The sequence below is a fragment of the Polypterus senegalus genome, chromosome 10, assembly GCF_016835505.1.
Source record: "Polypterus senegalus isolate Bchr_013 chromosome 10, ASM1683550v1, whole genome shotgun sequence".
NCBI classification, from domain to species: Eukaryota; Metazoa; Chordata; class Cladistia; order Polypteriformes; family Polypteridae; genus Polypterus; species Polypterus senegalus.
The window spans coordinates 32,642,380-32,657,651 of NC_053163.1; the positions used below are offsets into that span (position 1 = coordinate 32,642,380).

The 15,272-nt window shown below is 40.9% G+C and overlaps 1 long non-coding RNA gene across 2 annotated transcripts; it reads left to right on the top strand.

Annotated features, from left to right (window-relative positions):
- The first annotated feature begins 2,028 nt into the window (after positions 1-2,028).
- Positions 2,029-15,013, top strand: LOC120536218. Of its 2 annotated transcripts, none has more exons than XR_005635064.1 (4): positions 2,029-2,263; positions 2,855-2,919; positions 3,156-3,310; positions 14,766-15,013. It is a non-coding gene; the product is annotated as an uncharacterized LOC120536218 (long non-coding RNA). The 2 variants fall into 2 exon arrangements; XR_005635065.1 differs by having other exon boundaries at positions 3,166-3,310.
- Positions 15,014-15,272: the final 259 nt, after the last annotated feature.

Here is a 15,272-nt window from a genome sequence, read left to right on the forward strand (position 1 = left end):
TTTCATCAGCAATAATTCACTTCGCATTAAGAATCTATGTGGCCCACCAGGACCGATGCTGCCCACCCTTGAATTAGCAGGTTTGATGCTGAAGCAGTTGCATCCTTTCATCATTTAGTGTTGTCAACCCGAGTGCCTGCTTTGCTTGTTTCTAATTTTCACTATTAGGACACAATGAAGAGAGCAGACCACGCAGAATAAAATAAAAATAATAGGAAAACAATAAAAAAAGAGTTAAGCATTTAAAGCTATAGCAAAAAATAGAAGTACAGTCAATTCCTGTTAATGGGACCACATTGGGACGCGATCATTTTGGCCCTAATAACCGGCTGGTCTGATTATACGAACATGCCCTATACATGTGCAACCAAGACGGGACGTGCTATAAGTAACATATTAAAATGTCATTATGACTTATTGTGCTGCACACGCGTATGGCGAACGTACAAACAAGAACTACGTACATGTACGGTTGCTTACAGCTTTGTTTATTGAAAAAGAAATCTACAAATTCTTTGAAACGATGTACACGACACTCAGCATGCGAAGCACAATAAAAAAGGTTACATTACCAAATTCCAGTCAACGTTTGAAGAACTTGTCTAGTGTGATCTCACGCATTCTGTTTATGCACTGCACTTGTTTACGCTCGACTTCATGTTGCCGGCTACTGGACGGTCTGTTTTAGGAAAGAAACGGCAGGCATGTTCACCCCCACTGTCTTGCACTTTGTACAAATTTTCCGACTTCGTGACCTTTGATAAAAGCATAAATTCTCCTGGGGAGCCCAGGGATCCTCCCGATGTCACTGACCCGCTTTACATCTGCCGAATTGTGGCTTCTTTTTCTTATTCTCTGTCACGTTCTCTGGTCCGATTAAACAGAATTTTGGTCCAAATAAGCGAACAATATTAGGCTTATGTAATATGATCTGTTTTGGTTCTTTAGGATTCGGTCCGAATAAGCGGCTGGTCCGATTAACCGGTGGTCCAATTAACCGGAATCGACTGTATTTCTAAATGTTGTATAATGTAAAAATCATACTGCTGTGCTTTTCTAAATAAAGATTAAGAGAAGAGGAAAAAACAAGAGCAGCAAATTAAAAGAGATGAGTTGTTATCGATTATTGTGAATCTGGTTGGAACAAAAACCTGCAGCCACAGGGGGTCCCCAGGAACCACTGATCTAAAGGACCCAGCAGAAAACTTTTATAGCAGGTCAACCTTTACAGTGCAAGGTTTCTAATGACAGTCAAAAGAATTTAAAAAATAAGAGTTGTGTCATTAACATGCTGTAATAAAAATGATTGCATCAAAATGTACAATAAAAATGAAATAGGTCCTAAAATGGATAAGGCTTTTTTAATTTGGCAATGGTGTCAGAGGGTGAAGTTCATTCAATCAACCAGGAGGGGGCAGCATATCCCTGTTTTGCTGTGTGTGTTAAGCTGGCCGTGATTGATAGCTGGGTGGGTCAGCATTGTAGGCAGATCACCAAGGGGCCGCTAGATGGTATGTGTGAGAGTATAAAAATAAAGAGTACGCAATTTACTTTAGCTATTTTTAGTATGTTATTAAAATAAATGAACACACAATTTTATGTTTTTTTATATATGTGCACATTATCTGGAAAAACAGTTGTGATATTTCAGTTTGTAAATGCTATTTTGACAGAAGTCTGAATAAAAGAAATAAGTAACTTGTAAATAGTCTTAATACTGCCCGGCAAATCCTCAACAAATCAAATAAGAGACCGTCCTCCTGCTGGACGTCTTCTGGCTTGTTTGGTTTTTCTTGGAGGCCTACTTTGAGTCCTCACATCTGACCTTGAGTCTTTCATTCTCCATCTGCCGAGCAGATCTCAAAGTGTCTGCCCAGCTTTTATTTATCTCTGCTAGTCCCACCACTGACAAGTTGACCTTTAAATCTTTTCAGTGCCAGAAGTGGCGGCGCTCGGCTTTTTTCTTTTGTGTGACTTGGATAGTTGGTGAGCAGAGCTTGAGAAAATGTTAGATTATCAGGGCTCCATCGTACGGTAGGGCTGTGTTTACATTCAGGCTGTCCTGGGTATTTAATTCGGCAAGCTTGTGCTTGCCGTTTTTTACTTCTTTGATGTACATGTCCCTTTACACACAGCTGCTTTCATTGTTTTGTCTGGCTTACAGTATATTTTTAAAATCATTTTTCCTTCCCAGTATTCAAAAATCATCAATCCTTTGAGGAGAATGATGAGTGAATGAAGGCTTCATCTGTGCTAATAGTAGGTAAGATGGTGTAGCAGCTCGGACGCTACACTTTAAGCCAGTGGTTCTCAACCTGTGGGGGCAGGGGGGCTCGAAGTAACAAAAAGGGGGGCGTGAAGATATGAAAAAAAAGAAAACAAGATTCAAAAATATGAAAAATAGATCTATTGAAACCAAAACAAATTAACTTAAACTACATTCTGATACTAGAAAAATAAATATAGAGTTAGATAAAGGTCGATAAAAGTTAAGTAGGTTTAATAAATTATGAATCTATGATATATCCTTAATTAAAAAAGAACAGATTGGTATTACTGGGCGCCTTTCAAAAAAATGTTAGGGGGGCGTGATTAAAACTGTTATGACAACTCGGGTCGCAAATACGTAAAGGTTGAGAAACGCTGTTTTAAGCCACATGGCTGCTCCAAATCACTATGGGCTCCTTAGCAAGTTGTATCCTACAAAATGTTAAAAAATTAAAGAGTGTTATTGTATTGTTTCCTTACCCTGCAAGTAATGTCGCTTTTGACAATAAATATGCTGTGTTTGACAGTGACTTTGTTCACTGAATATTTTCCTAGAAATTCACCATGTATTTTTGTTTTTTCCCAGCACCCCATGATGCTTTGCAAAGCCAGAGTGATATCACAAAACTGTCAGATGGGACAGCCATCCGGGTATGTAACGCTGTTCCATGACCAATCAATCAAGTGAAATTCGTCTTCCAGTATGGATTTAATAAGAACCATTTTACTGGTATGCTAAAAATTAGTGCAAGTACATTGAAACTGAAAACTTGTGTACAGAAGGAAACTGGAACTGTGTTGGTGCATTTGTGTCTTAAAAGGCAGTGTCGTTTTGTAACGACTTGTATGTGACCAGTGTGTAATACGCTAGTCTAACCTTTTAATAGTTTTATCCAGAGTGCTGCACAGTTGATTCAGATAGGAAGAAGGGAAGACTCCACATGCTCTAGTGTTGTGCTTATTTGGTAGCAGTGGCAGTGAATGAGCGCATCAGGCAAGAGAAAAGCAACAACAACAAACTGTAATTTTCAGTTCTAAAAAGGTGAGTAACTTCCTATCAAATCTGTCAGGGACAAGCGTTAGTAATTTTGTGTTCCCTGCTTGCCTCTGTCTGCAAGATTTTTTAATGTGCTGATATTTAATTCACTTTATCTCAGGGAGGCAAAGTGTTGCAGTAATTAGCACTGCTGCCTCACAGCTTAAGTAAATATTTGGCCACAATAATCGGCCCAGCATAGTTGTCAGGTGCTTAAAAGACAATTGCACCATTATAGTCCACTTAAAATTAGTTCAGTTTCTCCTTTTCTATGAAATTCAATGCATGTTTCCAGGTTCGCTGAACATATCGGTGATTTCACCAAACTCGAGGTGAAGTGAGTTCAGTGGGGTTCACTTATCTTTACTTGTAAGTCACACTAAAAACGTAAAGGCCAAGTTTACAGTCCCATAATATGTGTTACACTTGACATGGATCAAGTAACGTAATTGATCACAATTTGATAATTGAGACTTGTTTGCACAACCTGTATATGCAATCTACAGAGCTGAGTGTTGATTAGTGGATTTGTATGACCCATCACAGGTTACTTCTTCTGGCCTATTTTGTTTTAAACTCACACCCGTCCGCTCCCGCAGTGCTCCATCCCATGCCTGCCCAGTCCTCATTTGTCCCACTCCTACCCTGCAGAAACCCATTGCTTCCATTAAAGAAAAAAGCCGTGTGTGCTTGATAAGCCTGTTTACTATGATTTTGTACAAAGAGGTGACTGAAGATTCCTTTTCCTTCTTTGGCTCAGTTTTCTTTTAAACTTTTGTTTTTTTTTTTAAGATGATTCTGCTTCATCCATATTTAATACTGATCTCACAATAGGACTTAGCTGATTACTTCTGATCACAAGTCTGCAAGTGTTTTCTACAGAAAGGAACAGCAAACAGTAGTGTAGGCAGCATGTCTTGTTACAGCTTTGTAAGTAGGTAATCATTTATTATCTCATATAGAAATAAATTACGTTCTGTGTCAATAACTGCTTTTCATTCCACAAAAATCTGACATTCTGACCGGGAAGGTAGGTGCTCTAAGTCAGTATCCAACCTGCCATATCCTAACACAGGGTCACGGGAGCCAGTCCCAGCCAACATAAGGCGCAAGGCAGGAAAAAATCTCTGGGCAGGGTGCCAGCCCACCGCAGGCACACACACCCACACCCACACACCAAGCACACACTAGGGACAATTTAGGATCGCCAATGCAGCTAACCTGCATGTCTTTGGATTGTGGAAAGAAACCCACACAGACACGGGGAGAACATGCAAACTCCACGCAGGGGGTACCCGGGAAACGAACCCAGGTCTCCTTACTGCGAGGCAGCAGTGCTACCACTGCACCACCATGCTGCCCAGGTAGGTGCTGTCTACGTACAATACAAGCCTCACATATATATATTAGTTTGGCTTAAAACATAAGCCTTTCAAGTCTGCACATTACCATTAACAAACACTCCCCAGTTTCAAAGAGTTAGTTGGCAGTAGTTCTTTCACGTCTTGCACAAATGGATGCGACCTCACTGAGTACAGGTTCGGTTGTCACCGCCTTTCAGTGCTCCTTGAGTCTACTGACATATTTATCTGATTCTGAATCAGCTCCTGCATCTTTGAATGGTTTTAGACACGAGACCACGACTGTACTTTTTTGTTGATGCGGCCAGTCGTCACCGAATCCAGCAGATCGAAATGAGAGTTCCATCTTGTCTCCATGGACTGTTTGAATGACCTTGTAAGCTTGCCTTGTTGTCCAGTATGTTTGAAATACCTGACTAACCTGACTTTACATTTTCTCCATCACTGCTGCCAGTCCATTGCAACCTAGCACTTTCGTACATTTATCATAACAAACAAATGGCAGATCATTGCCATCGGCATCGATAATAATTGAAAATGAGTGCCAAATGTCAGACTTCCCTTTAGTGAGTCTTGCAGTCTTGTACTCTCTTTTTTAATGCTGTTTCCCATAAGAATGTCTCCATGCTCTGCCAACTTGAGAAAACTGACAGTATATGTATGCGTCCTAACTTCTTAGGCAAATTAATATACTGTGCGTGTGTGTGTATGTGTATATATATATATATATATATATATATCTATCTATACTAATAAAAGGCAAAGCCCTCACTCACTCACTCACTCACTCACTCACTCACTCACTCACTGACTCATCACTAATTCTCCAACTTCCCGTGTAGGTAGAAGGCTGAAATTTGGCAGGCTCATTCCTTACAGCTTACTTACAAAAGTTGGGCAGGTTTCATTTCGAAATTCTATGCCTAATGGTCATAACTGGAAGGTATTTTCTCCATTAACTGTAATGGAGTTGAGCTGCAATGACGTGGGGGGCGGAGTTTCGTGTGACATCATCACGCCTCCCACGTAATCACGTGAACTGACTGGCAACGCAGTGCGTAGAAAACCAGGAAGACCTCCAAAAAGCGCTTAAGAAAACATGCATTATATAATTGAGAAGGCAGCGAAACAATAAGAAGCGAGCGAGTGACATATACTACCATATTCATGAGTGCTGCTACCTCGGAAAGAAAGCAAGGTGTAAACCTAAACTTTAAATTAAGTTCATAGACAGGCTACGCTGGCGTTCACATGCTCACAGGTAATGCGGGATACAAGTTTAATGAGAGGACGCAGGATATAAACGAGAGTTTTGATCACTTTGTAACTAAGTTAAAATTGTAGGTGAAGGGATGTGCTTATGCAAATTCCGAGAGACTGTGTTTGTGGGGGATTGACAGTTAAGGCGGATGGGGGAGTCACGTCATCATCTCCCCGCCCATTCATCGCATTTCAATCTCAGCTGAGCTCCGCGGCTAACGCCGTCTTCCGAAGCAACTTCGTCAGACTGCCACCAAATACTCACAGAAAAATCCACAAGTTAATACACACGCTCTCTCTAGAGTTTCTCCACACTGAATCCTCCAGGCACTACTTACAAAAGGTTACATTGACAATCGTGTTACGTTATTTTTAAAATCTTTCCTTTTCTTAGCACATGCACAGCTGAGAAGCTTCGATGCATGTGCTCCATAACGCGTTAAAAAATAATGCATTAAATCACACTTTGCATTACAAGCAAAGGGGAACTTTTGTCACTGCATGATTTCCTGGTACACCGATTACATTGATCAGCGCATTTTACCCTCGCACCCCCTTGGTTTGAGAAGAAGTATGAAAAAATATGAGGTTAACACAGAAAAACAGATCACCAATTCAAGCTTTATGAATAATCGATTCGCCATCAATAATTGTTTTGGTAAAGCCATACTCAGTGTAATCCTCCTTCCTCCTTCCATATATATATGTGTTGTGTGTGTGTGTGTGTGTGTATATATATATATGACAGCAGCAATCCAAGCTGTGAGAAAACAGTAAAAAGGAGGCGTGTCAGACGTTGTGGTAAATTTTCTGATGCAGCTAGACGAAAATAACTTTGTGACGCTGCCACCAAATACACAAAACAATTACTTTGACAATCATGTTACATTATATTTAAAATGTTTCCTTTTCTTTTTCATAACTTCTTTAACACATGACATCGCTGCGAAGCACGGGTATTTTGCTATATATATATATATATATATCACAGCGACACTCATAACAGTGACAAAACAATTACATTAACAATCATGTTACGTTATTTTTAAAATTTTTCCTTTTCTTTTTCGACCTTCTTTAACACACTACTTCTCGCCAGGCTGGTATTCTGCTAGTATATATATATATAAAAGTCTAAGAAAACTTGCTTAGCCGCTAATAACACAAGTGGGGCCGCCACATAGGCAAAATGAAACCTCACAAGAAAAACAAAGTCGCTTAGCCGGTAGCATCAGCAAAACGGTATCCCTTTTACTTTTCCTTCCGCCGCTAACGCACAAGCAAGGTGAGCACGTCGGCAAAATGAATCCTCCTAGGAGAGAGATGCCCTGAGTAGTTCTTTTCAATCACCTGGCATCTCTACATTTCAGTTTTTTTCTGACAATTTAAATAGTTTCTAGGACCCCAGACTTTTTACAGCATCAGCTTAGAAAGCTAGTAGATATATATATATATATATATATATATACAGGTATATATATAGTGATCCCTCGCAATATCGCGCTTCGACTTTCGCGGCTTCACTCCATTGCGGATTTTAAATGTAAGCATATCTAAATATATATCAAAGATTTTTTGCTGGTTCGTGGATTTCTACCGACAATGGGTCTTTTAATTTATGGTACATGGTTCCTCCGTTTGTTTGCCCAGTTGATTTCATACAAGGGATGCTATTGGCAGATGGCTGAGAAGCTACCCAATCAGAGCACGTATTATGTATTAAATAAAACTCCTCAATGATATACGATATGCTTCCCGCGTGCTGCTTCGCACACTTCAAAGCTCTAACAGCCCGTATTGATTTTTGATTGTTTTGTTTTCTCGATCTCTCTCTCACTCTCTCTGACATTCTCTGCTCCTGACGGAGGGGGTGTGAGCAGAGGGGCTGTTTGCACAGTGGCTGTTTGCTTAGAAGATATGGACACTCCTGTAAAAAATGCTGAAAGACTACCTTCACATTGATCCCTTCATTGCGTCAGCCGTATCGTTGGTGCTTCGTATACTTAAAAGTCCAACAGCCCTATTGATTTTTGATTGTTTACATTTCTCTCTCTCTCTGACATTCTCTGCTCCAGACGGCACTCCTTTGAAGAGGAAGATATGTTTGCCTTCTTTTAATTGTGAGAAAGAACTGTCATCTCTGTCTTGTCATGGAGCACAGTTTAAACTTTTGACTAAAGGGTGTTATTTCATGTCTAGAGGGCTCTAATAATGTTAAAAAACTTATTTAGAAGGTCGTAAACAGGTTTTGTATGCTCTAACTGCGAAAATATTAGATTTATGAATAAAGAATAGTCTACTACTTTGTGGAAATTCATTTATCTGTCTAGAGCGAGGGTTTACTGTATAACTGTGCTGAGAATATTTATAAACAGTGTGGGAGAGTTTCTAAGGGCTTAAAATGTATAAAAATAACCATGCAAACATATGGTTTCTATTCGCGGATTTTCACCTATCGCAGGGGGTACTAGAACGCAACCTCCGCGATCAAGGAGGGATTACAATATCATCCTCTTTAATTAAACCCCTGTGTGCGTCCAAGTGTCTGTGTGTGTGCTTGTGTCTTCTGTTGAAGGGCGCATGCGCCGGCCGCGCCGCACATTGTACCGTGCCCCGCCCATGCGCTCAGCACGTGGACGCACACACTGGGCGTGGAAGCTGGGCGCGCAGTGAATGGCCTAGCCGCCGCCGCAACGCACGATGAGCAAATAAAGCACACACACTGGAAGCTGGGCACACAGTGAACGGCCGCGCATGATAAGATATAAAGGACACCATTGCTGGGGAGAGTGCTGATTGGGTAGTCGTGGCAGCGCACATAAAATCCGTTGTTGGGGAGACGCCACACAAAATAATCAGTTGCACGCCCCACAGATTAAAATACTTGCTGGGGAACTGCACAGTACTTGCTGGGGTGACGCCACAGGCACGATTATAAGCAGCACGCCACACATTACATCAGTTGCTGGGGACACTCTGCTGATTGCCCACTGGTGACAGAAAATTAAAGTCATATTACGGACATCAAAGCCAGTATTACTGTCAGAGAAAATTACAGGCATTTTATGGAAATACAAACCAGTATTATTGCGAGACAAAATTAAAGACATATTAAAGGATGCATATTACAGCCACATACAAGCCAGTATTACTGTAGGAGAAAATATTACGGACGTATCTACTAACAACATGCCACCCAAAAAAAGGACACGTCAAGTAGGACAAAAGACACGGACAATCAAATCCTATATAAGCAACATCCCCTGCAAGAACGGTCAGCTCAACAAGTAAAAATCAACAAAAGAAAGGCTGAAAGACAAAGAAAAATACGAGCAAATAGATCGATTGAAGAAAAAGAAAATCACTGTCAGAAAAACGCTAAAAGAGAAAGACTCAGAAGAGCAAACCTTAGAAAAGGTTAGCATTTACTTGCCAGAACCGGTATTCAGCCATGGTCAGTTTAATGTTGCATTATTAAGAGTTAGAAGTTTTCCAGATGTTGTTGTCAAGGTTGTAGAGCTTCCTGAACAAGGCAAACTGTTGCCAAACTCAGACAGAATTTTTACAAGAAATGTTGTCTATAATGAAATTGTACAGAAAAATTTCATGAGGTAAAAAAATGGAAAATTTTACCTAAATATCTTCTTCAGATATTGTGTCTTACAGATTGTTACAAAGTTTTACACTAAGGCAATATTAATTATACCTACTGTATTGTCATGTACGTTTATATTTTATTTTTATTATTATTTAACTTTAGGCTTCTTGAAAAAATATTTTTGACAAAAAAAAAATTAAGACAAGAAACAGAATGAGGTCAAGGTCCTTGCCATTTAATATAGACTGTTCCTACTAATTTTTATGCACTACTGTTCAAGCGCCCGTTATTGTATCTAATATATATACAGTAATCCCTCGCTATATCGCGCTTCGACTTTCGCGGTTTCACTCTATCGCGGATTTTAAATGTAAGCACATCTAAATATATATCACAGATTTTTCGCTGGTTCATGATTTCTGCAGACAGTGGGTCTTTTAATTTATGCTACACGCTTCCTCAGTTTGTTTGCCCTGTTGTTTTCATACAAGGGACGCTATTGGCGGATGGCTTAGAAGCTACCCAATCAGAGCATGTATTACATATTAACTAAAACTCCTCAATGCTATAAGATATGCATCCCACGTGGAGCTTGATTGTTTGCTTGTCTCTGCCTCTCTCTCACCCTCTCTGACATTCTCTGCGCCTGATGGAGGGGCTGTTTGCACAGAGGCTGTTTGCTTAAAAGATACTGACGCTCCTCTAAAAAACTGCTTAAAAGATACTGACGCTCCTCTAAAAAAATGCCGCTTTATTGCGGTGCTCGGCATATTTAAAAGCACAAAAGCACACGTATTGATTTTTTGATTGTTGCTTTAATCTCGCTCTCTGACGTTCTCTGCGCCTGACGGAGAAGATGTGAGCAGAGGGGCTGTTTGCACAGAGGCTGTTTGCTTAGAAGATACTAACGCTCCTCTAAAAAAACTTAAAAGCACAAGTATTGATTTTTTGATTGTTTGCTTTTCTTTGCGAGCGATCTCTCTCTCTCTCTCCCTCTGAAATTCTCTGCTCCTGAAGAGAAGAAGATCTATTTGCATTCTTTTAATTGTGAGAAAGAACTGTCATCTCTGTCTTGTCATGGAGGACAGTTTAAACTTTTGACTAAAGGGTGTTATTTCATGTCTAGAGGGCTCTAATAATGTTAACAGTGTGGGAGAGTTTATAAGGGCTTAAAATATATAAAAATAACTACACAAACATATGGTTTCTACTTCGCGGATTTTCGTCTATCGCGGGGGGTTCTGGAACGCAACCCCCGCGATCGAGGAGGGATTACTGTATCTTGTCACACGTGTGCATGGGAGGCAGCTAAAGGGCTTGAGTAAGGGCAGTTCCGAGGCATGCCAGGATGTGGCAGAGTGCTCTGACTCTTTTTCTCCCTTTCCTGTATACCATTCATGGGAGATCCCACCTGGCTCTCTTGACGTCACTTCCAGGACCTAGCCTATGGAAGAAGACTTTGCTGGCTCCGGCCCCTGTGATGTCACGCCCGGGCTCAATCCAATGGCTGAGGACCATGAACCCGATCCCTATGATCTCACTTCCTGTCTTCTCCTTTAAAAACCTGCACCTTTTCCCTATTCCCTCAGTTCTGTCTTGGACTCGGTTGTGCGCACATCAGTTCAGTATTCACTTAAAAAAATGACTTTTGCAGCCAGGAAACCAATTACACGGGTGGCTGCCCCAAACCTTTCTATGACTCTGTGTCGAGTTTGTTACTATATATATATATATATATATATATATATATATCTATATATCTATATATATATATATATATATATATATATCCAATGTCTGTCTGCTTTTCACGAGAGAACAACTTAACGGATTTAGATCGTTTTTTTTTTCTATAATTTGCATGAACATTCCGGTTGATATTGTGACTTCTCCCATCATGCTAACTATCATAGTTCACTTGCGGTACCGATTTATTTGTGCGAATCCGAGAGAGATGCAGCAGGCTAAGGGGAGGGGGGCAGGCCCCTCCTCACTCACATGCCAGCCTTGGGGCGTATCTTACATCCACTCAGCTAACGAATAAGAGAACCAGTTAACGGATTTAGATCGGGTTTTTTTCTAGAATTGGCTTGTACATTCCAGATAATTTTGCTGCTTTTCCCATCACGCTTAGAATCATAGTTTACTTGCAGGAGTGATATATTTATGCTAATCCAAGGCAGAGGGGAGGGGTAAGCGTGACATCAGGTGTGGGGAGCCGGGTAGGGCCCTCCTCTCTGTACTGTTTCACTACCATGCTGGCGGAGCCGCTGGGGGATGGCTAGTATACTGTATATATATCATTTTGAATGAATGTATCTTTTGTTTTAAATTTAATTTTAATTTCCCAGATTCTTGGTCCCCCCTGCACACAGGTGTCGACCACCTGCAATACTGAAAACCAAATGCCATATCACAAGCAATTGCGATGGGTCCTGCGGGAGTCCTGCAGGAGTGCAGACCTCTAACTCGGAGTCACAGTTCATCACACCTGCATATGTTGGTTGCTAAATAATCTCGGGGTCAGGCAGCTTTCCCAATACTCTGCACATCTGTGCTCAATGGTCTAAACTTGTAAAGAGAAAAAACAAAATCAGAGCTCACATGGCAGAATTAAACTTGTTATGAAGTTTTCTTATGTACAGGATACTATAAACGGATGAGGGATTGTCATCTGTTGCTAAGTCGTATAGCAGGCAATTTAATATTTTTTTTTTCTCAAGAAAATGACTCAGATAAAGAAATTCATGGAAATGCCGCAGATAGAAAAGGTCTTCACTCCCTTGGACATTTCCACATTTTATTGTTACAATGCATTTACTCACAGTGGATTTTTTTTGCCTTTTTTGACACTAATCAACAGAAAAATTCTCTTTAATATCAAAGTGAAAACAAATCCCTGCAAAGTGATATAAATTAATTGCATATATAAAATACTAAATAACTGATCCCATAAGTCTTCATCCCTTTCAAGTCAGCATTTAGTAGATGTGCCTTTGTCAGCCACGACAGCCGTGAGTCTGTGTGCTCAGGTCTCTTTCTTTCAGTGTTGCACATCTGGGCACTGCAGTTGTTCCCCGTTCTTCTTTTTAACCTGCTCAGGCTCTGTCAGGTTGCATGTTGATTGCAAGTGACCAGCTTTTGTCAAGTCCAGCTACAATTTCTCCAATGGATTGAGGTCTGGATTCTGACTTTGCCATTCCTGGATATTCATGTTGTTGTTTTTAAGCCGTTCATTTGTAGCCTTAGCTTATGGCTTGGTGTTGTTATCTTGCTAGAAAACATGTTCTTTCAAGGTGCAGAATTTCCTTGAATTTTACTTCATTTATTTTACTTCCTTATGAAGTCTGGACAGTCTGAGGGTGCAACCAGGCGGCGATGGATGGACTCGACCGTAATGTCCCAGAGGTGTTCTGTTGGATTTAGGTCAGGCGAGTGTGGGGGCCTGTCAATGGTATCAATTCCTTCATCCTCCAGGAACTTCTTGCATACTCTTGCCACATCAGGCTGGGCATTGTCGTGCACCAGGAGGAACCAACTGCACCAGCATAGGGTCTGACAATTCCAACAAATCGGATTTCATTCCGATACCTAATGGCAGTCAAGGTGCCGTTGTCTAGCCTGTAGAGGTCTGTGCGTCCCTCCATGGATATGCCGCCCCAGACCATCACTGACCCACCACCAAAACCGGTCATGCTGAATGATGTTACAGGCAGAATAACATTCTCCATGGTTTCTCCAGACCCTTTCACGTCTGTCACATGTGCTCAGTGTGAACCTGCTCTCATCTGGGAAAAGCACAGGGCGCCAGTGGTAGACCTGCCAATTCTGGTATTCTATGGCATATGCCAATCGAGTTCCACGGTGCTGGGCAGTGAGCACATGGCCCACTAGAGGACATTGGGCCATCAGGCCACCCTCAAGAAGTCTGTTTCTGATAGTTTGGTCACAGACATTCACACCAGTGCCCGGCCTGCTGCAGGTAATTTTGCAGGGCTCTGGCAGTTCCCATCTGTTCCTCCTTGCCCAAAGGAGCAGATACCGGTGGGTCCTGCCGATGGGTTAATAACCTTCTATGGTCCTGTCCAGCTCTCCTAGAGTAACTGCCTCTCTCCTGGAATCTCCTCCATGCCCTTGAGACTGTGCTGAGAGACACAACAAACCTTCTGGCAATGGCACATATTATTGTGCCATCCTGGAGAAGTTGGACTACCTGTGCCAACTCTGTAGCTACCAGTAGCGACCCTGACCAAAGTAGCCAAATGCAAAATGAGTGAAACAACAGATGAGTAGGGAAAAATGTCAGTGGCCTCCACCTGTTAAACCATTCCTGTTTTTGGGGTCATCTCATTGTTTCCCCTCTAGTGCACCTGTTGATAATTTCATTAATACCAAAGCAGCTGAAACTGATTAATAACCCCCTCTGCTACTTAACTGACCAGATCAATAGCCCACAAGTGTCATTGACTTGATGCTATACTCTGATTAGAAAGGGTTTCTTTAATTTATTTGAGCAGGCTATATTTCTCCTTCCCCTGGCTTGTGCTTTTCAATCACCTTGGCACAGAGTTGCTCGGAGTGTTCTTTTGTCTTCGATTGTGAAGGTTAGGCGACCATACTGACTCACCACACGTTGAGCCTTCCAAATTAAGGAGCAATTATAGTGCAGTCAATTGGAACCTCAGTCTGGTGACTACTAGTGTGACTTTTAAAACCAGTTGGTTGCACCAGTCATGAGTTAGGTGTGTCATATTAAAGGTGGTGAATATTTATGAAATCAGTTATTTTGTGTTTTATATTTGTAATTAATTTAGACTACTTTGCAAAGTTGTGTTTTCATGTTTTCGGTTTCTGTTGATTAGCGGCAAGAAAGCCAAATGAAATCCACTGCCTTTCAATTTTGTATAACAATGTGAAAACTTCCGAGGAAATCAATGTGTTGTACAGGCGTTGTGTGCTTCTTTCCTAAAATTGAAGCCATGAGGCAGTTGACAGCAAAACCTTTTTTTTTTTTTTTGTTTGACGTAAATGTAAAGTGATGGCAGATCAGGACTAGCAGGAAACACCGTAAAATGCTTCAAACAAAGTTGTTTTGACATTTGTCTAATTTTTTTTTTTTTTTTGCAACAGGAAATTTTTACAGCATATTTTTAATAAAAAAAAATAAATATCATTTGTTGCAACTAAAGGTCTTGAGAATCAGTTCTGTTTTAAAGTAATATAGTTGTTTGTTCCCTTTCAGAAATGTAATAAGATTACAAGATTGGACCATGCTTGTTGGATCCACGCCTGAGCTGTGCACCATGAAGGTACAACACACGGACGTCACACTGGAAAAAGTGCAATGGCATTCTGGAGGCTTAAAACAGGCAAATCCTGCGAAACTCTGTTGAAATGTTCATCTCATTCTGATACTATGTGGTTGCTTTTATAAAGAAAATAAAAAATATGCCACTAGAACATGCTAAAGCCCTCTGCAGGAGCTGAATGGACACACAGACACAGCAGTGATGTGCAGTGAGGTTCATGGCTGGTGAGGCACGGACTCCTTCAGAATCAGATTTACAAACATATGAACCCAAAAGAGTAGCTTGTTCACTATTCAATTGGCAACATGCATTGATTACTGGTTATGTTTCATATCTCATCAGCATTCTTTACACACACACATAGGTAAGGTACATATTGGCTAAGAAAGAATGTTACATTCATAGCGGCAAGAGAGAGCGGAGAGAGCGCATTTGCTCCT